This window comes from Mustela putorius, unplaced genomic scaffold, assembly GCF_011764305.1.
Source record: "Mustela putorius furo isolate JIRA1106 unplaced genomic scaffold, ASM1176430v1.1 tig00000179_pilon_pilon_pilon, whole genome shotgun sequence".
Taxonomy (NCBI): Eukaryota; Metazoa; Chordata; class Mammalia; order Carnivora; family Mustelidae; genus Mustela; species Mustela putorius.
In genome coordinates, this window is record NW_025421305.1 from 11,219,579 (window position 1) to 11,231,630 (window position 12,052).

The 12,052-nt window shown below is 36.5% G+C and overlaps 1 long non-coding RNA gene across 2 annotated transcripts in view; it reads left to right on the forward strand.

Moving 5' to 3' along the window:
- The first annotated feature begins 652 nt into the window (after positions 1 to 652).
- Positions 653 to 12,052, forward strand: part of LOC101675835 — a 29,553-nt gene continuing 18,153 nt past the window's right edge. The window contains exons 1-3 of one of the 2 annotated variants that reach the window (XR_199948.3): positions 653 to 916; positions 5,102 to 5,247; positions 7,230 to 7,339. This is a non-coding gene — a long non-coding RNA (uncharacterized LOC101675835). The remainder of the gene's footprint in view (positions 917 to 5,101; positions 5,248 to 7,229; positions 7,340 to 12,052) is intronic. The other variant, XR_001180644.2, reaches the window with a different exon arrangement.

A 12,052-nucleotide genomic window follows, 5' to 3' on the forward strand; every position in this document is an offset into this window, starting at 1 on the left:
CTACATCTAAATGCCTCTAGGAAGTTTGAGTTAATGACGTGTCTCCTGATAAAAATAAGGAAAATCAAAGGATAGAAACACAAGATTCTACCGGCTAGTCACAAGTAATTCTAGTGAGCTTCCCATACCTTTGATGTCACTTCAAGTTGAGATTGTGCGTTCTATCTAGCTAAAGTTTAAACTAAGCTTTTTAAACAACTGAAATATTCGTATACCATAAAAATTCACCTGTTTTAAGTGTAGAATTCAATGAATTTTGGTATATTTACAAGGCTGTACAACCATTAATTACTGCTAGTACATTTCCATCACCCGAAGAAGAAATTTCATTCCCATTTACACTCATTCGTTATTTCCACTCCCAACCCTAGGCACCACTAATCTACTTTCTGTCTCTATGTTTTTGCCCTCTTTTGGACATTTTGTATCTTAAGCATAATGCCTTTAAGGGTCATCCATGCTGTTAACCTGTATCTTTTACAACCAACAATATATGGTTGTTTTGTATGTTGTCTACCAATCATCTTTCAATGTCAGGGTAAAATTTATGTTACATACAATATTAAAGCCATTTAAAGAATTAAAGAATCACATACATTAAGCCTAAATGGACATTCCTAATAAAAATCTTTTTTATACAACTTTTCTTATTTGTCACTTATAAAAATAATAGGCTCAGCATATTAAAATACTGCAAATAGAAAACTATGTATTAGGATGTAAAGACAACCCTTTATTTAAATTTCTTAACCTCTCTGTGAGGTTGAAGGTTTTTTCTTAAATATTTAAGTCACTAATTCATGTTCTGTGAATGAACTAATCTGTTTACTCTTTCTATACAGGTTTTGCCCACTCTTTCTATAAATTATGATGAAGATGATGATGAACTCGTTTCCCTTTTCCAGTTATATTGCTGGTAAATACTGTCCCCCATTTTGAAATTTACCTTTTGGGGTGCCTGGGTGGCTCAGTCAGTTAAGCCACTGCCTGTGGCTCGGGCCATGATCCCAGGGTCCTAGGATCGAGTCCTGAATCGGGCTCCTTGCTTGGCGGGGAGCCTGTTTCTCTCTCCGCCTCTGCCTGCCGCTCTGCCTGCTTGTGCATGCTCTCTCTCTCTCTCTCTCTGACAAATAAATAAATAAAATCTTAAAAATAAATAAATAAATTTGCCTTTTAGTTTTACTTATTGTTTTTTGTGGGGATTTTTTTGGCATACAGAAGTGTTACCTTACTAAGTAGTCAAATTTGTCTGTTTTTATCTTTATCATTTCTTCTATTATCTTTATGCCTAGGAAGTGCTTCTGTGAAGAAAACTGAAGCAGGGTTAGGGGGGACATGGCACAGCAGGGTGTCAGTGCAAACAGGGTGGTCTGAAAAGGCCTCACTGATGAGATGACATTTCAGCAGAGGCCTAAAGGAAGAGAAAGGAAAGCCACAGAAGTTACAGAGAAACACATTTCAAGTGTTGAATTTTAACAACATTTTTCTGCATCTATTGATCCTTTTACTGCTTAATACAGTGGATTAGAATGATAGATATTGAGATAAACCTACTTGCTCATGATGTGTTTTGTTGTTGTTATTTGGGTTGGGGGGTTAAGATCTATTTTTATGTTTACTTTAATGAGAAACTAAAGAACAGGGTGCCTGGGTGGCTCAGTGGGTTAAAGCCTCTGCCTTCGGCTCAGGTCATGATCCCAGGGTCCTGGGATTGAGCCCCCCATTTGGCTCTCTGCTCAGCGGGGAGCCTGCTTTCTCCTCTCTCTCTGCCTACTTGTGATCTCTGTCTGTCAAATAAATAAACAAAATCTTGAAAAAAAAAAAAAAGAAAGAAAAGAAAGAAGAAACTAAAGAACAGAAGAGTAATTTACCAAAGTTACTTAGATAAGGAGGATTAGAACCCAGGCCATTTCACTCCAGTGTCTAAGTGTTATCTGCTGCGCCATAATCACTTTTTTTCTTAACCCACTATGCCATAATCACATAATCTCATGCCAGTGAGATGGTAAAAACACATAACATTAAATTTGCCTTCTTGGCCATTTTTAAGGGTTCATATTTAAGGGTTCATTTTATGGTTCAGTAGTGTTAAGCATATTCACATTGTTGTGCAGCAGATCTTTAGAACATGTTCATCTTGCAAAACTGAAACTCTGTACCCAGTAAACCCTAATTCTCTTCTTCCCAGCTCTTGGCAACCACCTTTCTATTCTGTTTGATTTTGACTACTTTAGACATTTCAAATATGTTGAATCATACAGTATTCTTTTGTGACTGGCTTATTTCGCTTAGCATAACATCCTCAAGATTCATCAATGTTGTAGTGTGCATGACAAGATTTCCCTCCTTTTTTATTTTTAAGGCTGTATAATATTCCCTTACCAGTCTATTCTGCATTTTCTTTATTCACTCATCTGTTGATCGGTATTGGAGTTCATTCCTCCTCTTGACTATTGTGAATAGTGCTACAGTGAACATGGGTGTGCAAATGTCTCTTTAATAAGATCTTCTTTGAATTCTTATGGACATATACCTAGAAGTGAGACAAATCAATCATACAGTAATCCTATTTTTAAATTTTTTAAGAAATGTTTTCCATAATGTCTGTACCATTAATCATACTGTATTTGTAATACAGTATTGAGTATGATTTGTTAGTACTTAATTTAGAAATTTTGCACCTAAATTTATAAGTGAGCTTAGCCCATCAATTGCCATAAATTGCCAATTTCCACAAATTGCCTTGTCTGGATTATTTCCAAAAATGAGGTTTTGGTTTTGTTAATCATCTATATTTTTATTATTTTTTTATTTTCTTACTTTTCATTGTTAATTTCATTATTTTCTTTTCCAACTTTGTTTTTTCCTAGCTTTTTGAGATGCACATGTAACTCAATTATTTTCAGTCTTATATTTTAAATTCATTTAAATACATGTATTTCATTCTAACTAATACTAATTACCATTACCTTCCTAATTACAATTCTAATTATAATTTCCACTGTGAATTCCTCTTGAACTCATGAGTTATTGAGGAGAATATTTGATTTATTTTAGTTTGTGACCCCAAATTCCATTGTACAGATAAAGAAACTAAAGTCAAGAAAAATTAAATGTCTTGCTCAAAATTGTATAGCTAATGCATGGGCTGAAATTAAGTCTCCTTATTACCACTCCATTTTACCTTTCTAATTTCTAAATTCATATTCTTACCCTATCAGAAAGTTTCCTAAAATTAAACTAATATTGTCATTAACTTATATTATACTGAGAATCCAATTTTTATCAGCCTTATACATTTTAAAAGTAGTTGTCTACACCTTTCTCTGAATATATTGGACATTGTCTCTTTGAGTTTCTTATCTAGCTAGGATTTATTAATTTCTAGCCATATCATTTTGCAGAGTGCTTAGCACATATTGGGCTCTTAATAAAAAAATCTATTGAGGGAATTTTTGTTTAATGAATGTTTAAAGAATATTATTAGTGCCACCTATGAGCTTTATTAAACATCAAATGACAAGCACTAAGATGAAGGAAACTCTCTAGCTTATCCTAGCACAAATTCAGGCAATTAATGATAAAGATGAAATGAACAAGAAACCAGAATCACTGTTGAAATGAGCCACAACTCCATGGTCAAAAAAAGTGGGGGTGGGAGGGACTGAAATATACGGACAAATAAAAGTATAAAGAACAACAACCAGCTTTTACTTAATATCCTATAAGAGGGAAGATTTTATTATCTCCACTGTATAAAGGGGTAAAGGGAATCCCAGACAGTCTGAATCACTTGCCCCGGTGACACAGCTAGAAGTAACAATGCCTGGATTGGAAGGCAGCTTCTGTCTGAGCCCCAGCCCATTATCTTTGCAATAAGCCATAATCATCTCCAAGGCCCTGTCCTCCCAGCTCTTTCCCACCCCTGGGCTATAACTGGGAAGAGGGAGATGGCTCAGAAACAAAGGAGGGAGGAGCTGGTGGTATCAGGAACAATCTCCAGTGAACACAAACTACTTTGCTAGAGGTTGAATACTGCCACAATTTTTTTCTTGTCCTTGAGAATAATCTTTGGCATGGGTGGGGAGGAATCTGACAGTTCTGCCTTTAACATCCTGTCTACCTCTTTTTCTAACTTCTCACTAAAGCTCACAAAGGGAATCTAATGTCAGAACCTGCAATGCCACATTAAGAATATTATTCTTACAATTAAGGAGCTCCTTTTCGCATGTTTCCTCTAGGCCTCTTTTTAAAATGTAGGTGTTTCCAGGACATCTGGGTGGCTCAGTTGGTTAAGCAGCTGCCTTCATATGGGGTTATGATCCCAGGGTTGTGGAACTGAGTCCTGCATCGGGCTCCTTGCTCAGCAGGGAGCCTGCTTCTCTCTCTGCCTCTGCCTGTGCTCTGCCTGTTTGTGCTCTCTCTGACAAATAATTTTTTAAAAAATCTTTAAAATGCAGGCATTTCCCTTTTATTATTTAATAAATTTTTAATTAATTAATGTTATCAATATATTTCGATGCTGCACAATAGCAATTGTTTTCTTGGTATTTAAATATTATATATTACACCTTTACTAACAACTATCTTTTCATTATTTTATACATTTATCAAAGCAGCTTCATTCCTTATGTACCAGTTCCTAATCTCTTCCTTGAACACCCTCCTCCATAATGTTTAGGATCTGCAAATTGCTAATTAGAACAATCATTCCTCCATCTTCATCTTTTAGGTTGTTTCCTTTTTCCTCCTTCAGTGTTGTGGTTTCTCCTTGATCTCTATAATCTTTAATTTTTATATCATAGATAGTGTGTGGTAATTACAAAAAATGTTTTTTATAACATGGAGAAGTGCTCACATACACAGTTAAATAAAAAAGTAAAGTAGGATTCTAAATGGAATATATAATGTGACCCCCAACTAAATGAACACTGCTATGTTTTATTTAGATAAAATTTTTAAATTTTATCTAAATTTAAAAATTTTTAAATTATACCAATATATGGACATTAGTCACTCCGGGGGGTGAGATTATAAGCAATTTTTTAAAATCCTGTGTACTTTTCATGTTTTCTACAATCGGTATGTATTATTTTGCCAGACCTGGGTCAGAGCCCAAAGCCAGAACCGAAGCCAAAGGATGCTCTTGCCGAGGATCCACGCTATTGCCAAGGGCAGTCCATCCATAGGAAGACTTCTTGTGACAGCCCTGTCCTGAGGCAGCTGGTTCTGGTGGGCAGCTGGTAGGTATGTGTAGTATGCATGGGGTGTGGGAGTGTGTGGCAGGAAGGAGAAATCCAGGGGAGAGGTCTGACAGTCTGATTTCTCTGGGGAGAGACCAGAGCTCTCTTAGTCTGTGGTTAAAAGCAAACCTCACTTGGACTAGAATGGAAATAACGTCTGGATCCAGACAAAAGTGAGTATCTAGTATCTATATTGTCCAATTCACTCTCCAGCTGGAGGTTCATTTCCCTGAACGAAGATATTTGAGCAAGTTCTGGTCTTTTAATTCAGATTAATAGTGTAATATTTAATATATTTTCCAGCATCCCTTTGTCTCCATTTTCTCAAATCAGAAAGGGCCTAATAATAATATTCTCCTCCTATCTCATTAAACTGTCATGAAGATGCAGAAATAAATACCTCCTATTTACTTTGCCACTTAGAATGCAGCTCTTTACCACAAATTATGTTGCCTTTCTAGGTTAGCAAGCTGTGGTGGGGGAAGGGTGCCCATCCTTTTCTTTCCCTTTTAACTCTCCAGACTTCATTCCATTATTCTTCTTTCTGGGAAATGAGACAGAAGAACTGAAGTCCTGTCATCTTAAAAGGTTTGCTTAATGACCATCCCATGTGAGCATACACAGTCTCAGCGGAGAAGCATGACAGCTGCAACGATCTAGGCCCACAAGACGGCCTCATTTATCAAATATTAAAGAGTCATTTCATAGAAGGGCTTTTCCAGTCACTTTTCAATAGAACTGAAGCCCGAGCAATTATAGGAAAAGCAAAGAACCCTGAGGTGTTTTACTGAAAGGGTCAGTCCTATAACCATTTGGGAGACCCGACATAATAACCTATGTGATTTTTTCCTTCCCCAAGCTGAATTTTCACACAGAGCAAAAAAATACACCATTTCCCATGGCAAATAAACATAAAGAGAAGACATTTTCAGGGGTTTATTTTCTAAGAGTTAATATCCAGAGCTCAGTTCTCCTCTATGGACCATATTCCTTCATTTCCCGCCTCAGGCTTCCCAGGAGTTGTTAGATAAATAGACTGAACAACGCCTAATATTGAGATGATAGAGTTCTGATAATATATCATTTTTACATGATCCCCTTTATCATGTCTAAACTGACCGTTTTGTTTGGTACAACATAGGACTCCACACAACAGCTGCCAGAATATAATATTAATGTAAGATACTTATAAGGTGGAGAGATTAGTACTGATAAGGTCTACACGATATACTCTGGGTCTTTCTCATCTGTACTCATGGCATCTGCTCTTTGCACATGGCTAACAACACCATGCCTGTCACGTGCATGGCCTGAAGAGAGAGCAATGGATCTGAGCTACTAAAGCGATGTGGGACTGTGTTCGGACCATCAGGCTAAGACCTAATAAAACCATCATCCCTAGGATTAGGACTGAATTCTAATTCAGCCTTCTATCTTGAATTGCTTACCCACCAACACAGAAATGGTGTAAGTGGGCCTCTCTGAAAGTCTGGCCCGCTCACCAGAAATTGGCAGCAAGCCATTCTCTATGGAGATGTTTGTTTGATGTTTAAAACATGCAAACTTAGCATCTTTGGTAAAAATAGAACAATAACCGTTTCTTATTCAACACAAACGATGATCCTTTTATGACAAAAAAAGTCAATAAGAAACTCAGTTTGAAACCAGACTTTTTTCCAGTATGAATAAAGAGTTCAATTATTTTCTCACTTAAGCTTTGGGAGTGCTTCTCTCTTTTTGGACAGTTTTGTATCTCCTTTCCAGTACAGATGTCTATTGCCTTCAAGGCTTTCACAGAGAATTTAATCCCTGGCAGTGAAAAGAAAGAATCCCATGGGGCAAGTCAGAGGGGAGGGAGGAGGGACTAGCCAAGTTGAAGGAGGTTGATTTGAATGGAAAAATCCTTTAGTCATGCCAACGATGGGAAATTATCAAAGACACAAAGATCTTGTAAAGTAAAAACTAAGGTAAATCTCTGTCTTTCAGGAAACACATCCTTTTTCAGTAACCCAGATTGAAATGTCAATCCTTCGATAGGCAATCCTTGGAAAAGAATATTACGCTCACTTTTTGGAAACCCTCTGCTACTTTAGAGAGTGAGTATATTTGCTCCTAGAGATCTAAGATGATGGAACACTAATTTATACTTTGTTTCAGATTTGAACTAGGTTTGTACCCAGTACCTAGTGTTTGGGAAACTGAAAATAGATTCTCAATGGATCTCATCCCAGATCTTAATTTAAGCATTTATTTCCACCTCCCTTCTTCCTTGACTGTATCAGCTCATCTTCTTTGATTGCAAACATCAGTAGCTGCCTCTGGTAAACTTAAGCAAGAAAGGAATTTATTGGGTAAATTGGGAAAGCTCCGAGAATTGAGAAGAGGAGCTGAAGACCCAGTGGTGGAAAGGATAGACCCAAACAGCTCAGGAGTCTCCACAGCATGAACTTATCAACAGCTGCATCTAAAACAAAGGATTTTGATTCCAGGAAGAGAGCATTTAACTGGTTTAGCCAGGTTCAACTCTTCCTCACTCAGGGCCTGGGGGAAGGCCGGGTCTCCAAAAGAACAACAGTCCCACCAGATGGTATCCAAAAGTGAGGATGGAATTACCAATAGGTAAATGGGGATGCTATCACTGAAAGAATGAGGACTGAAAGCTGAGCAGCTAAAGGAAGTAAACCCAAAACAACAACAAAACAAATGGATGCCATTCTTTTCCCCTCTCCACTTCACTGTTTTGTATGTTTTCTGCTCTTTTGTGTATGCTTCCCTCTCTTCTTTTTTCCTCCATCTTTTCTGCCTTTCTTGCCTTTTCCTTACCCTTTAAAGTTTATCTGATACCGTGGCTGAAATTTTTGTCATTGTTTCTGCTTTTCCTAGAGCTCCTAATATCAAAATCATATCACCTAAACAGTGGATCCTTGTGGGCGATTGGTGTTAGCGGGATAGGGAAATATCCACATTGTTTGATTTTTGAAGACATGTTCCTGAATCTATCCTTTTTAAGCCAGCAATTCCCCCAACTGCCTACCATTATCCCTATAATCTAATTGTTATAACTGAATTCCTTTAGTTAAAGCAAGGAGACTTTCAGGAATTTGTCACTAAAAGGATAATAATCTACTATTTACTGTTTTCATCTTATCATGAAATCAGCCAACCTGTTATCAGAGGAAGCTGGGGAACAGCCCACTTGGCTGACAGAAACATGCCAGGGTAAAATGAGACTTTACAAAGGAGACAAACGTTATAGGTCAGACCTCAGATCCACCTCTTTCTGGCTTTATAACTTAGTTTAATTATTTATCTTCTTCAAGCTTCATTTACCTTATTTGTGAAAGGAGATATAATTCCTACCACATTTGGCTATTCTGAAGAATCCATAAAATTATATTTGCAAAATACTTATTGTACTACCTGGCAGATAATAGGTGTGTAGTAATGGTTAAATTTCGCCTTCTTCCAAGAAATATATAATGAACACCTACTCTGTCCCACACACCATGCTAGATGCTAGGCACAGGAGAAAAATAGACATGCTTTCTACCATTTGGAGGTTACTTTCTAGTGGTAAAGAAGCACATTAAGCAAAATCCAATATAGAAAGTTTTGGTACCAAGAAACACATTAGAGGTTCACAGACGATGGCTGCTATAGACTCAATGTTTGTGTCCTCACCAAATTTATATATTGAAACCTAATCCCCAGTGGTATTTGGATGGTATTTGGAGGTGGGACATTTAGGAGGTGATTAGGTCATGAAGGTGTACCCTTCATGAATGAGATTAGTGCCCTTATAAAAGAGCCCCCAGAGATATCTGTTGCCCTTCTCCTACAGAAGGACATAGCAAAGAGATGGCCATCTATGAAGCAGAAAACAAATCCTCATCAGACACTGAATCTTCTGTATCTGGATCTTGGCCTTCCTAGCCTCCAAACTAGCTATAACTTTGTTGTTTATAAGCCACCAAGTCTATTATTTTGTTATAGAGTACACGTGGACTAAGACAGTGACACTCACACCACATAAATTAACCACAGATATGAAATAATGAAGAGAACCATTCACATTCAGTAGACTGGAGTAAACTCACTGAAAATATATGATTGACAACTGTGGGTGTTCAGGGGAAATTTTCCCATCTCTCATTTTGCCAAAAAATGATTTTATTAAAGAAATAGTATTTCTAGGTTTGCATAAGAAAAAGATAAGTTGTTTTACTTGGTGGAGAAGTTTCAGTTGTAGGATTTTGCAGGGAAAATCTTTGGAAGATTGAAATCGTGTATTTTAATGATGTAAGCATTGAATGAATTAGTATCTGAGCAGTAGTTGAGGTGATCAAGATCAAGAAAAAGAGACAATTGAAGAAACTTTAGGGGAAAATGTGCTTAATGTTTGTAGCAGAGATTGCTATTTGCATACCAGTATCTTATGTCCCCTTCATTTCTAAAAGTATCTCAGATTTTTAACTTAGCCCACTGCTTTACAGCTAAAAGTCTAGATTTCTGAGTTGCCCTTGTAGGTAGGTAAAGCCACATGACTGACTAGATGATCAGAAGAAAGCAGAGATATTATGTCTTCTGAAAAGTCTGCTAAAATGGAGGGGTACTCTTTTACTTCCCTCTTCCTTTTTGCAGCTACTATCAGGAACTTTAGCACCATCTTAGGCCATAGATGAAACTTGGGAATGTAAACCTTGTGGAGTAATGCAACAAGATTAAAAAAAGCCTGGGTTCCTGATACTTGCTGCCTTCATAATACCTTTGCACTGCCTATCTCCAGACTTCTTCCATGGAAGCGGAAAATAAACTGTCTAGTTCAAGCCACTATTTGGGGCTTTATTTTTTGCATATATTCAAACTTAATCATAACTGATATATTGCTTGGATAATATGCTACATGCTATGGGGATTATAAAACAGACATATCACATGGCCTTTCTACTTTAGAAATGTACATTGAGTTGATCATTAGATTTTTGGAGAGTTATTTGAGAGTTGGAGGCAATAAACATGGAAAGGTAGCCTGGATCCAGATGGCATAGGACTTTCTGGACCACTGTAAATTCACTGGACTTTTATTTTATTTATGGAGAGTTTCAGTGTCATCATTTGACTTATGTTTTTAAAGGATCAGATTTTTCACTTCTGGCCTGGTAGACTAGGTAATTTGAACAAACACTCCACTGAGAACAATAATAAAAACAAAACCTTGGACAAAATGTTTTGGGGGAAAAAAAACAACCTTGATGGCATTAGAGAACCAACAAGTTAATTAAGAATTACAGGACCAAGGTCCAGGAGAAAAATCACAGACATAAGCTTGGCAGTTACGGAACTTTTCTTATAGAGCCTTTACCAATTTTCTTATATAGCCTTTACCAATTCTGGAAGAAGTGGCTGAGAAATTGAGAAATGAGTGTTTTTGCCAGGCTTGTAAAAACAAGGCAAAAAAAATTTAAATCACAAAAAGGTGGGGAATAAACCTAGTAAACAATTTAGGCTTTTAGGTGGATAGTTCGGTATGCTTTAGGTGGATAGTTCGGTAGGCTATATTATAGAAGTAAGGGTGACCTAGGAGTCAACTGACTTCCACAGGGACTGAATACCTGCTTCAAATCAGCGTAGTCATGAGATTGGATTGCTAGAGCCCCTTGATGCCTATAGAAACAAATTTCTGTAAAAATATACTACACCCAAAATAGCCAAATACACAAAGGGAGACATGAGGGAATCCTAGAAAACAAGAGAAAATAGAAATAAACCCTCTGAGGCTCCATCCAGCACAGACCTAAAAATAACTGTATTTACTATGTCAGAATAATAAAAAGACCAAGATTTTAGAAGAGAACCAAAAACCTAAAAACGAGCCCCCCAAATTTAGATCTGAAAAATGCAATAACTAACTAAAATTAAGAATTCAATGGAAAAGATTAATAACAGATTAGACAAAGCTAAAAGGAGATTTAGTGAACTGGAAGATGGAGCAGAAGAAGATATGCAGAATGTAGAGAGAGAAACATGTGGAAAATACAGAACAGAGGATAAGAGACATAGAGCTTGCAGTGAGAAGGTCCAAAATACATATAATTGGAGCCCCTACAGGAAAGCAAGAAAGATAATGGGGCAGAAGCCATATTTGAAGAGATAATGGCTAAGAATTTTTCAAAATTTATGAAAGACATTAAGCCCCATATTCAAGGATCTCTATGAACCCAGGCAGGATAAATAAAAGAATTCAATTCCTAGATTCATCATAGTAAAGCCAAATACAAGGAGAAAAAAATCTTAAAATCATCTGGGAAAAAAGGAGCAACAAATTTCAAAGCAACAACAAACTGATAGCTAACTTCTTCATAGACTTATGGAAGCCAGAAGAAAATGGATAATTAATCTAAAATGCTTTAAGAAAATAACTGTCAACCTAGGATTATACATCCAATGAAAATATCCTTCAAAAATGAAACTGAAATAAATATCCAGACAAGCAAATATCAATAAAATTCATATTAACAGATTCACAGTAAAGAAAATACAAAGGATATTTTTTTAGGCAGAAAGAAAATGATCACAGATAGAAGCCCAGAAATGCAAGACAGAATGAAGAGTAATGAGAAGAGTAAATATGTGAGTAAACATAAATAAATATTGACTATAAAATAACAATAATTTATTGTGGACTTTTCAATAAATATGAAATTAAAATACAAAAATACCCTATAAGTAAGGAGAGAGCAAATAGAGTTTCAAGATTCTACAGCTCTTACATTTCTGGTAAGAGGGTAAAATATCAGCTAATAGTATAT